The 13546-nt window shown below is 31.7% G+C and overlaps 1 long non-coding RNA gene across 1 annotated transcript; it reads right to left on the bottom strand.

Moving 5' to 3' along the window:
- Window positions 1-5717: 5717 nt before the first annotated feature.
- Window positions 5718-6507, bottom strand: LOC149373126 (uncharacterized). The gene is made up of 2 exons (XR_016293455.1): window positions 6164-6507; window positions 5718-5927 (listed from the first exon to the last, which is right to left on the bottom strand). It is a non-coding gene; the product is annotated as an uncharacterized LOC149373126 (long non-coding RNA).
- Window positions 6508-13546: the final 7039 nt, after the last annotated feature.

The raw sequence follows: 13546 nt of genomic DNA, 5'->3' as shown, positions 1-13546 counted from the left end.
TAATTTTATTTTTTTGCTGTGTGGGATGTCTTTCGTATCAAATGTAGAAATCTGTATTTGTACTATTTCACTTGCAGTGGAATATAAATTACTACATTCCCCATGGATCGAGGTTTTGCATTCTTTGCACTGCCCAAAGAATGTAAAAAAAGGATACAAGTCCGAGTCTGACGAGTTCGATGAATAAACATGATTGGTTTTAAACGCGAAAGCGCATGGTAATTTTTTCAATGAGAAAATTTCCATTGCAATGATATCAGTCCATCCTTCTTGCAAAGACATGTATTTTCTACCATCTTTGTATATCTTTTCACAAGGTTTTATACTAGCCCAGGATTTTTCATCCAACTCGATGCCTAACTGCAAACTATTACAGCAATTGGGATTTTCATCATTCTCATCATCACTTTCTTTGCTTTGTCTGCTTGCTTTCTTTGAATAAGTTACACTATTAATATTATGTTTAAGAATGTTCAGTCCCTTCGAAGCCCTCAAATTATCTAAAATCCCATGCTGATTACTGATGATTGATAAATATAATGTGTGTGCCTGTATTTTGTTGCATAGTTGACTACATGCTTGTTTCCAAACACTGTCCTTTTCTTTTTTTAGTTCGCCGTTTGATAAAAATATATCTAAATTTTTCAAGATTTTGTACCGTTCGGAAAAAGGAATTTGTGTTGGTCGACCGGTTGGACCCATTTTAATGTTTTTTAAACTAAAACTGCTGATAACTAAAAATTAACAGTGCTCGACTTGCACATTTTTTCCATAGCGTTTTCTGTCATTAAGCTCTATCAAGAGTTTAATAAAAAAAACTTGTCTTGACAAGTTCAAAAGTATATCGTTAGGTATAGTCCTAATTTATCGACCATGGATGTAAATAATGTTGCATGTACATACCTAAGTTGCATGGAAACTTTATACATTTATTACAAAGAGAAAATTAATTTTCGATTTCTTGAAAAATTATGAAATAATTTATATAGCAGCAAAGTGAGTTTCTATTTTTAACTTTTAGAGATCTGTGGATTACAGTGAAATACGGCTCACGAGCAAAAAAATCAAGCACAGCACTGAAACACCAGTAAGCATTTTTACTTTGTGTACAAAATCAAAACTCCAGGATACTATTAAAGCCTCATAAGAAAAACGCCCTTATGCTGAATTAGCAAAAGCAATAGACAAAAAAAAATAGTGTAAGTAATGAAAAATAATTTGTTTTATACTCAACCTAACTATAAAAAATTATCATTACCTAATAATTAGGTACATTTTTATTTTTACCGGCATATTACAGATTTTGTGAAAAAAGGTCAAATGAATAAGAAAACTGATAAAAACAATATTTGATTACTAAAAAGAAGAGGGAGACCCCCAGCAATAGCAGATGATGTCATTCAAGAAAAGCTAAGTAGTATCAATATTTTTCTCAATACTGAAAAGTTGTTGATAAAACCAGAATCCGATCCAGTGTGGGAAAAAGCTTGTCAAATCCTCAATTACAAAATCGCAAAGCACAATCTTCACCAAAAATTATATCAAAATAGAAATATAATATTGTCGAAACTAATATTAATAATGAAAGACGATTCTATCGATAAAGTGCTAATGGAAATTCCTGTCACTTTTGGCAACAATCAAAAAAGCACCGATGACCTTTCATCATTACTACTTGATGAACACTTTATTCCATTTATCAAAGAATTAAACGCAAAACCGCTACTTGCTATGTACCGATGGCCTGAGCAAATCAATTTATGGAAAGTCATTTATCGAACAGTAGATGTTCCTGTTTATTTTTTTATTTCTAATACTGTTACCAAAAAAATTGAATGCTTTTGTGACATTGATCCAATATTTTTTTGCTCCCTTGTCTGTAAAATCAATAACACAGAAATACCATTATGGCAAGGTCTTCTGAACCGTGCAGATACTGACTTTCTATGCTATTTCATTTGCGAGTGGTTAAAAGAAGGTGTTCCTGCTCCAAAATGTATTATTATACCTTTTGCGAAGCAAATTTTCGAAGCTACTAATTCAGCATACAATCTGTGCTCTCTGGATGAATACTGCAATTCATTTTTCAAGTTTTTGAAAAATGAAAATAACGTGAAATCTTTATGTGTATTGAAAGTAAATATTATTCCACTCTTGTTACACGTGAAAATCATTCTCAATGAGTGTTTCTGCGCGAATTCACTTGTAAATGATTTTTTTTTATAAAAGTGTCATAGTTTTAATCGAATCAAAAGACTGGATGTTTTTTACGAAAATGTGTAAATACCTCATTTTTCTTCTGCTTAGTGAAAATCAAAATCATGAGTTTAACGTTAGTAGATCAGAAGTACTTAAAAGTATTAGTAACACTTCCATTAAACATTTTGAAAACATTTTTACAAAAAATATTGAATATGAACAGTTTAACGATGAACCTGATTTCAGTTGTTGGTTTTGTAAAGATGACTCAGAAATATACAAATATTTTATTGATGAATTCAATACAATACGGAACAAAATTTCTAACAGTGACATTTTTCAATTACCAAACCCATATAAAAGTATGACTTTCTTGAAAACATTGCTGAATTTAATATCTTTTTTTCCTGTTTGGACTAGTATTCTGTTGCCAAATAATACTGATGTAATAGAGGAATCTTTTAGCTCGAAAGATTACTTCTTAAAAATATTCGACAGTTTTGAGAAAGCCGTAAAAACTCAAAATACGTCTCCAAAAGAGTTTATCATAAAACATTCCGAATATGTAAAACAAATATTACAAGACAGTCGGGATTACATTTCTTCAAATAATTTGAGTGAACAAGGGCTAGAAAATTTTTTTATTAAACTACAGTTTTTTGAATCTGGTGGAAAATTGGAGAGGAAGAGCGGACAAAGAAAATCAAGAATTTTCAGAGGGTGTAAATTGCTCAGAGAATAATGGTAACATGAAAACTTTTATAAAGTCACAATTGAATGATCATAATTACAGTAAAAACTATGAAAATTTTTTGAATGGTGATGATTTTTCTGCTCATGATTTTGAATCTCAGTCAACACCAATTAAAGATGTGCCCAAATTATCGAATGTTGCCAGAATTTCGATAAATAAAGATCTAATTAATCAAAAAGGTAAAAAGAAAAAATTAACAAAATATTGTGACCCTCAGCCGACACTCAAAGCGTTTTATGCAAAGAAACAAACTTACTCTTACAAAGAGCAACTAATTGTTAATGGAAGTAAATTACCAATTAAAATTGCCAATAGAGAATATTACTTCAATAACACGAGTATTTTTGATTCTTTGATGGAACTGTTGGCTTATTTCATTTATACTTTCAATTTATTTCAGTCAGACTTAAACGATTTATTAAAATTAAATTCTAATGTTTTCTTGAAATCAGTATGTGAGTATGTAGATAAAAAAGATTTAAAACATTTGTACGAGTCTCGCGTATCAATATTATCAGATGTCGGTATTTTGAACGGGGAAACTACATCTTTAAATAATGATATTATTGATTACTTACAAAATTTGATGACTGGTTGTTCTAGTCTCATAAAAAAAACCACTTGTCAAAAGTGCCATTTTGAAAAGTCAGATCGCATACTTTACTGTCGGATAGATAAATTTCTACATACTCAAACCAAGACTTTAGAATCTCTGAACTTTAAAAAATCTCATGGCAAATGTAATACATGTTCAGGACAAACAGTCATTGAGTATGATATAAAAAATTTTTTCATTATAGTAACACATAATGAAAGCTCAACGAAACTATCTGAAATTTCACTTAGTGTTTGTATAAAACAGAAAACATTTTTTTTATCAGGTTTTATAAGTAACATTCATCCAAAAAGTACATACAGTCACACTCATTATGTAACATACTGCCGGTTTTTATCAGGCCATTGGAAAAAATATGATAGTTTAGGAAAGGAAGTGTTTGGCGTTGGTAAAAATAAAGAAATCACAAACGTTTCATTGTTGTTGTATATGCATAGTGTTCCTGAGAAATAAAATTCATAATAGGATATCATTATACATTCTATGAATTCCTATTATAGCTGTTTATAAAGTATATATGAAAGACGCATTAAACAATTGTCAGTTAAGAAACGAATTTAATGCTACGTCTAACACGTATTATATATTTTTTTTCTGTACAAGGGTGCATAATTTATACAGTGTAAATATCTTACTTTTAAAGTAATAAATTATGAGTATTTTTACATCATTTTGCCTTGAATTTATATATATTATACTTCTGGTTGTTATTCTCAAAGCAAAACTTTCACTGTACTTTGATATTTTAAGTGAATATTTCTTGTAAGATGTGAAAACAAACCATTCTTTACATTTGCTATTTATTTCGACGATAATAACTTAAAAGTTTTTTAATCACGATTATCTTGCGATATCCATGTTAAAAAAATTTTTATTTTGAGTCTACTTATTCTACAAAAAAATGTACTTGTTTATTTTTTTGAAAGTAAATGTACTATATGAATTGAATACGAATAAAAAAATTATATACAATTCATTGGCGCAAAGCTTCCTTTTACATACCCACCTAATTACTTTATTTTGTTTGGCTAAACCTATTTTTGTTTTACTTCAAAATCACCCAACCTTGTTCCCTAGATAAATATTTTAAAAAACATTAAAGAAATTTTTTCACAAAAAATATCAAAATAGAACAATTATAGCGAAGATCTATAATAAACTTCAACATTCTCATTCGTCAACGCCTGAAGAACAAAATCAGACTCACAGGTTTAGCAGAAATTGCTGTCCTATAAGGCAAAAGTTAATATACTTTAAATTTTGATCAGGCTAAGTTCATTTTTATTACGTTTGCATAAAAAAGCATAGAAAAGATTAAAACAATATAAATGACTGATTGCATATCATGTGTAATGAATATTACATCTATATGTTCAGTTTTTACTGTACACTACAAGAAACAAAAAAAATTTAACTTGGATGATTATGCTATGATAATATATAATACAACTTTATGTTTTCTGTTGGTGTATGCTAACTATAAATACGACTACGATTTAAACGTAAAATACTGCAAGTGTAGTTGGCAGTAATTGTTGGTTTTTGTTCCATTTGCTCATTACTATTTTGAAGTATTTTTTATATTTATCATTTTGCGATTATGTTACAATTGTGTAGTTGGTTTCTCAGCAATTGGAAAAATTTATTAATAATTGAAACTACCATATTGATTGAAATATTGATTTTAATTTACAAAAACATAATAAAGTGTTACGTATGGTTATAGATGCTAAAAAAAAAGAACAGAGAAAAATAGAAAATGAAACTTAAAGTAGAGCCACGCACATGCAGACTAGTAGTTCTGCTAATATAAATGCATTGATCAACGCAGTTTGCAATGGAAAAGAAGTATAGGTACATGTAATTAGAATTTTGTATTTTACTTCACTTGCAAAAATATTAGTTTATCACGCATCGATCAATGGTTCTAGTCAGATGTTCAAATGGTCTAGTCTGGTAGACATCCAGTCGCGAATAATATGCTAGTTGGAAAACTAGCTGGACAATCACAAGCATCTGGACCAGAACCTGTGGGTAAATAATTAATATATTTTAAATCAACTTCACATTATTTATTGTGCTTATTCAAATACAAAGAGATTACTTCTTCATTGACAGCAGGACAAATCAGTAATGCTTCGAGTCCTATTAAAACAAATATCAAGGCTGTCTACAAGTTCATTTTTATAGTCGATAAAAATATTTTTGTACTTATTTTGTGAATAAAAATTGAACTTATTACATCATAACTCAAGGCTTTTTTTTCTTGTTAGAAATTACAGTCTTCAATCTTCGCACATCTCCTTTAGTCACATCTAAGACCCATTAGTCTTATAAATGGTTTGATCGATGTCTGTACTGTGAAAAATTAAAAAACAAAATAAAAAATATACATACCATAGCTCGCACAATTTGTACTACTTTTTTATTAGAAGAGATAAATCGCTTATTGCGAATTTATCTCTGCCAACTCTATACACAAAAAAAATTATACTTCACTTTTTGAGAAAATTATTAAATGGATGTGCGCAGAGATATTGTAAACCCAAGTAGAATTAAATTTATTTTTAAAATAGATTCAGATACGTAATTACTTGATTCTCAGTCCTGGCGATACAGCACTTGGCCCCAGTATCACTGTCGTGAGATACAATGCCAATGGTATCCTTAGCAGTAGCCTCGAAGATGTGCAGCTCAAAAGTCAGGGGCATTATGCGACCGATCAGGGTGGGATCAGCCTGCATGAGCTTAAGCAGCCCGAAGCCGCCAAACTTCTTCATTTTCTATTCGTCAACGTAGCCAGCTGAACTCGCTGTACGGATCTCTGAGAGCAAGAAAATCGGAGGACCGTCGTCTACGAGGCCTTAAGCGATACCTTACTGGCTTTCTTTTCAAGAACAATAGGTAGATAGAGACGACGCGGTGCTTAGTCGGTGGGCAAACTTTGTCCTCTGAAAAGGGGTTATATAGGTTATACAAGATATATTTTTCTAATACTACCGATAAGAGGACTTACAGGCAAAAATACACAGAACTCGCAGTTATATATATATATATATATATATATATATATATATATATATATATATATATATATATATATATAGGCTTTCATAACATCCCAGATGAGGACGATTTTGTTGGAGCGAATTTCTCGCGCATGCGTATTTCAACATATAGATATAGTATAGTTGATATGGTAATACGTAATTAAATAAATATTTGCGCACTACATAACTGTTAATAGCTTATAACAACTCAAGAGTCAATTTTATTCTGCGTGTTACGCGAAAATTAATGGCGTTCTTGTAATTAAGCTGCGAGTGATAGATTTGTTGTAATGGATCATTGAAAATTTACCCAGCACCCGCAAGTAATAATTTATTACTACAAAAGTATGTCACGCGCAATTGTTTTACAAGTAGCGGAAATTCGAGGAAATTACGCGCAATTTTTTGGCTATTTTTGCAGATTTTTAGAAACAGTTCAGGTGCCCATATCACACAGCCGCAAGTTTACGTTGACCGGTCAAAAAATTTTGTGACTGTAAAACTCTCGCATCGATATACGTGAGAGTCAAATAGTGTTTTACTTTTGTTGAAATCTAAAGAAACTAACTTTAAAACTAAAATTAGCTTCTCGTGTAACTATGGCTTTAGATCTCATTTATTGGAACCCGAATTCCGTAGCAAGTTTTTAAATCAAAGGCAATACTAACTTGGAGCTGAATTAATGATAAAACGTAGCGAAAAAAATTTAATTTACCCAAACGAAAAATTGAAGAATTTCCAGTTCGTAAAAGAATTTCCTAATTTTTTGCCAAATGTACTATGGTGAAAGAGGACATGTAAAGTAACTTCTATAGGTAAAATTGCGGTAAATATTTAGAATTTGCCAAGTAGTTTTGCGGCTACTAAATGCTTTTTTAGTATACATGCCTGGATCCATAGCATTATAAGAAATCGATTGATAAATGAAAGAGTTTTTAAAATCACCTACGTTGCACATAATTTAAGAATTTTAAAGCCCGACCCGTCATGTTCTTCTGATAAAGATGAGATAGATGAAGTTGAAGGTATCAACCAAGAAGGCTTAGCCAATGTAAATCTTCTTGATAACATTTAACAACAAATGAAAAAGAATTTAAGTATTCTAATTTAAAAAAAACCATAGTTACTTTGTTATTCTATATTATTTTATAAGGATCTTTAAAAAAGTCAGTATTTTAATTAAAACTAGTATTTAATTTGTAATATATAATTATATTACACTGTAATTTAAAAAACACGTTGATTTATTTAGTATTAAGTAAATAAATAAAATCAGTCAATCACAAACTCACTGTATTTTTTCCTGTTGTGACAAAATTTTTCTTTAATTTTTAGGTAAATTTACCAATTACTGGTCAGAAAATTTTTTACGGTTTGTCTTAATTAGAAAACTAAAAATACCTTACTGTCAATTACGGTAAAATTACGGTAAAAAATACGTTGACGTCAGACAATTTTTTTCTGACCAGTAAATCCATATTAGTAAGTATAACCTAAAACTTTTGTTTTTTCCAGGTTACCATGACAGACTACTGGCCTAGTCAATGGGGCCACCCACTTACCACCTATGTGTGGGGGTGTACTGCCACACCCATTTAAACTGAGTTTTTATAAGTTACCCCATAAGCGGTCGTGTTAAAATGACTGAACTTTGAAATTTAATATCTTGGAAACGAAACAGACGAACCTCTTGAAATTTTGACAGCTTCATTGTAATAACAATAATAACATCTGGTTATAATTTTAAAAAGATTTATAACAGGATTTTATCTCTACCGAATATCCTTAATGTACTATATTAACGACCAATGAATTAATATGCTTTTTTACGATATTTGCTAACTTTGCCATGCTAAAAACACAATTTTTATCGTAATGTTATCACAAAATTAGAAGCTCAGAACCTGAAAAAATACAAACCTGTTCCTCTAATATAAGAGACCAATTTTAATTCATCTTAAAACATTTTAAAATAATAAACTTTTGCTATTCTTCCGTGAAATAAAATAATGTACCATTTTTATCTTTGACCACAATATCATCCAAAACTGGAGATCATGATAAAAATTGCACAAACCAGCAGTACTACTACTGTCCATAATAGAAAAATCATAGATAACTATTTACTATCCGCATTTGATCTCTTTATATAACTTTGTACTTTATTTGAATGGGAATGTTTAACGCTAATTTTTTCAAGAATTTTCTCAAGAATTTCCTTTACAGTTTTTTTGAGTATTTTCTTAAGAATTTACTTAAGAAATTTGTCAAAAAATTTCTTAAAAATTTTCTCAAGAATTTTCTTAAGAATCTTCTCGAAAACTATCTCAACAGTAAATGAAGATACTATGTTGTCATAGCAATGGGCAATCTTCTAAATGGCGGGCAAAATGTCGTTTGAGTACAATGTCTATGACTCATTAAACAAAAGTGTCGTCAGTAACTGGGATACCTAGCTACACGACTATCATCTACATCGTTAATGCAGCTCTCATTAATCTGCCGATAGACGACTACAGAAATCTGCTAGACGCTCTGGCGCATCATAACTACACTTATTTAATTCTACTGTAGGTAGCTACGAGTTTATGTCGACGCCATCTAGCGGATTATACTGAGCTAACGTGAAAAGCTGGCATATTTTCGCAAATCTTAGATCTTATTTTTTACTATTGTTATGAAATTTTCCAAGATAAAAATTAAATTAAAACCATTTACGAAGTGTCAAAAATCGGTATGCAAAATTTCAGCAAAATTGGTTCAGAAGTTTTCGCGGTTAGCGATTACAACGGTATTAGTAACTTTGCTTTGTATATTAGTAAGATAAGATAAGAATAAAAAGAAAAACCTTTCCAAACTGGAACCACAGAACTACGCAACAGACAATAGTATATTGTTAACGTGTTGCTTTAACCTTTAATATTTCCATAGAAAAGTAGTTCTGTTTAGTAAAGTATGTAGGTAATAACAAGAAAAAATATTGACAATAGTGTATTATCAACGGGTTGTTTCTACATTTCCATAGAAAAGAAGTCGTACTTGAAAATTACGGAAAAATGTAACTTGTTCGATTTCAAAATAAAATTAAAAAAAAAGCTTCACGAAGTCGTTGCCTCGCATCTGAGACTCACGTTGCGTGTGATACTCGTATTCCATGCCGCTTACAGAATACAAAAACTAATTGCTGAACTTTAGTACGATACTTGTTGTGATTATAACAGTTATAATTACACCTTACTTAGTAATTGGCACGCAACTGATATCCTACACCTAAAATGACTGTCAAGTGCTACAGGTTAAAAAAAGCTCAATAATACTTTTTTTTTTTTTTTTTTTTTTTTTGGCATTTTAATATTTTAGTGAGCGATGAAAATGCCTTAAGACCTCAGTAGAGCGAGATCAACTATTAAAATATGTATTAAGTATTTATACAGCTAGTTTTGATGAAGGTTATACGTGTCCCGTCGATTATTATTAATTTGCTTGTTTATTTGTTGCGAAATCCGATCAAATACATCATAAGTCTCAAACAATATGAGTGGCTCAACTTGTGTAGCACAAGATGATTGAGCATAGCAATGACGATATAATTATTATGAGTAAGTAATTACTATGAAAACAAAATAGCCACCATTAGAAATACTAACACCCTTACCCATGTGTTTTTTAACTCATTAAAAAAAAGTCACAAAGAGTAGAGTAATAAAAATATTGTGTGTGCGAGAGAAAGAGGAAACGGGTCCTCGTAGAGTGGTAAACGTGAGATCGAAGTAAGTGTATATAGAGTGAGTATGCGTGCATGGGCATAAGAATAAGAACCATTAATTGTTTTTCTTTCTCTCTCCCGGCCTATCTGTGTATTTATATATTATAACGTACGAGGCAAATCGAACGCTCGGGTCACGGCGCTGGGGCTGGTTGTCCGTGAATTTTCGTGAAAACCGTCAGAAGGTCACGGTACCTATTACTTCCATTTATTTTACTGTAGGTGCTTGACCATCGAGGGAATCCTAAGCCCTTTTGCTGGAGACAATGCGTAAAATACAACCAGCTACGGTCCGTTGCCCGAGTGCCTGACGCGTGTACAATACACGCTTGTATCCTTTTCCTCGAAACACTTTATGCTCATTATCCTTGATGTAGTACGTGTACTTAAGTGTCATTTTTTTCATTTTTTCCTATGTCGTCCCTTTTTTTTACCCCAAAAACGTTTTTTAGTACGCATCAGCAAGAGATCACCTCGCGCCCTTCTCTGCAGTCCGATTAGTATTATGCCTTTTTTGTTTCTTCGGTGTTGATTGTTCTTCGGCAAGCTTGAAGCTGTACAGCTGCTCAGTGCAGTATTTCCCGGGGGGTTAGCCATTTCTTCATGTTGTAACAAAGATCGTCGAGCCGTAGATGCGGATCAGAAGGGCGTATGTCACTTCCAAGGCGAGAATTGACGTCTTTATAGGACACGGCTTGACGATGGTCTCAGTTGTGTTTGCTCATACAAACAACAAACATCGGTTGTTTTTCTTTCTTATTCGATTTAACTAATAATATATGGCTGTGTTGCACGTATATCGGTAATATTTCAATTTCATGATGATTTTGTCGATGACGACAATTTGTTCTGTTGCTCGATTTTATTTTTCACGCTATCAAGCCATTTCTTGGAATGTTTTTTCGAAATTAAAAACTAAAAAGCAATTAAACCAAAATTAAAATAACGATAACATAAAACTATTAATCTCACGTCTACGTTCAGGCTTGCCCGTCAAGCTATATGCTCGTAATGATAAGTGGAAAAAAGTAATTGCCTTGCTTGTTAGTTGCTAAGTGATGTATAGCTTATTGGTAGATACAATATATTCTTAAGGTCGTAGAAGACAAAGATTTTTTGTTTGTTCATTGCTTCAACATGGTATAACTATTTCTGTCTGAAATACAGAATAACAGTATAACAGAATTTTTCGTTATTCTGCAAAATTGTTAGTATGGTTCCAATTTCGAAAAATTCCTCATGGTCTCAATAAATGCTTTATTTTTTTTAAAAATTACAAATTTAAAGTTATTTTCTAGCCTTTTAATTGCAAATTCGATAAAAGTAGAGTTCTTAAAAAATTCAAGCATAGAACATTCAAAAGTACCTACACCTATCAAAAAAGTTTTAATAAAGAAGAAATATTGTTAAAACTTTTTATTACTGTTAAAAAAAAATTTTAAATACGTATTCAATTTTCTCTATAAACTGTACTGTACGTCTTATACCAACCCCTCATCGACACAACTACAATACAATGTACGCAATAAAAAAGAGAAATTTACACAATACATTCTGTAAAACGTCCACTTCAACACACTCGGAGTTACAATGTACGGTGAAATCATTTAGGGACTGGAGATATTTGCAAAAAATAAATCCATCGTTATGCAAAAAGTAGCTTTTCGGAGATGAGCGAAAATGGTTCTCTTGTCTCGTTTCAGCTCTTCGTCAAAACGTATGGAATAGGTCCCCAGTACGGGATAAATCCACCAGTTCAAAAGGAAACGCTGCTCCTAGAGCGGACGGTTAATATTTACACTAGCAAAACTAAGGTCTCATGTATCATTCAAGTATGTGCAGGCGGTATATCAATAAAAATGTTAAAACGTAAAAAAAACGAGCCAAGTTGGTGTACATAAATGATGAAAATTAAACCGACTCTTGCAGTAGTTCTCGTAGTAGGTACCTACACGCTTGCCTTTCTTCATGACAGGCTGCTCGGCATAAAAGGTAAGTCAAGGGTCCCTTAGGCAGGGCTCCAGCGGATGAGGTGGAACAGGTGACAATTATACGCCTGGCCGATGGGTGGGCCACGATACAGGAACGACAAGCAGAGGAACTTACGCTTGTTTCATCTTGAGAGTACCTGTCGGTCCAGTGAGGCAAGTATCATCGGAAAATCATGAAAAACATGCACTTGGTACTTTGGGAAGACGTACTTACCTGTAAATACAGAAAACAAAAAAGATCACGACCAAACCAAAGCAGCGCTTTTAAGTATGCCGGCTGTCACGTAGGCTAGCTGTAGCTTTGACGCACTAGTTTTTAGATATTATGTAAATTATCGTATTATTTTCTTAAGTGGTTTTGAGAAAGTTTAAAAAAAGAGAAAAGAAATAAATAGATGAATGAGAAATTTAGAAAAACGATAGAAGAAAAAGCTGGTAGTATTCATTTTTTCGGGAGAGGCATGAAAAATTGCCGAAGCACAAAATACAGCGATGCCGTGATAAAGCTGCGTGCTCACATTTTTTTTTTTTATCGCATTCCCCCGCCGCAGTGATAATAGGCCGAGGTAGAGTAGGGGACAAAGAAAGAGGCTTCTTCAAATTTTTTAATTTCAAGAAACTCATGCTTGGTGCAACTAGCTAGTCAGTTAGTAGTCAGATGTACAGCTCGATAGAAGTTCAAGAAAGTGAGTCATTTTCAGCCGTCTGCTCTACAGTCCATAAGATATTCGATAAGGTGAGTCATTATCGTAAACAGTAAAATTTTTTTTTGTTAAATTACAACATTTGTTATTAGAAATACATGCGACCCATATTAAATATAGTTGATTTATAAAAAAATTATATATATTATAATATGCTTTGTTAATTTACTACCTGATTCGTAATACCAAAGAAAAAGGTGTTCAAATGTTATTTCTACAAATAGAATTGTAACCTTACAATATCACTTGTAAATTCACGAGGTAGATTGTAATTTTGCGTACTAAGCAATATAGTGTTAGGTACTATATTTATACAACATTAGTAGTGAAAGTAAGATGCAGATAGTAAGATTAAAAATTATAGAGGATACATTTTACAAGCGCCGTAGTAGCTGTTCTAACATATTTCTGTATTTATACAGTAATACATTTTGATTGATATTCTTTGGACAAGGTTGTACCTAAT

The sequence above is a fragment of the Copidosoma floridanum genome, unplaced genomic scaffold (genome assembly GCF_036245765.1).
Source record: "Copidosoma floridanum isolate Cflo_tuat_1 unplaced genomic scaffold, Cflo_Japanese_pri ptg000040l, whole genome shotgun sequence".
Classification (NCBI taxonomy): domain Eukaryota; kingdom Metazoa; phylum Arthropoda; class Insecta; order Hymenoptera; family Encyrtidae; genus Copidosoma; species Copidosoma floridanum.
This window is presented reverse-complemented; position numbering and strand designations above follow the sequence as displayed.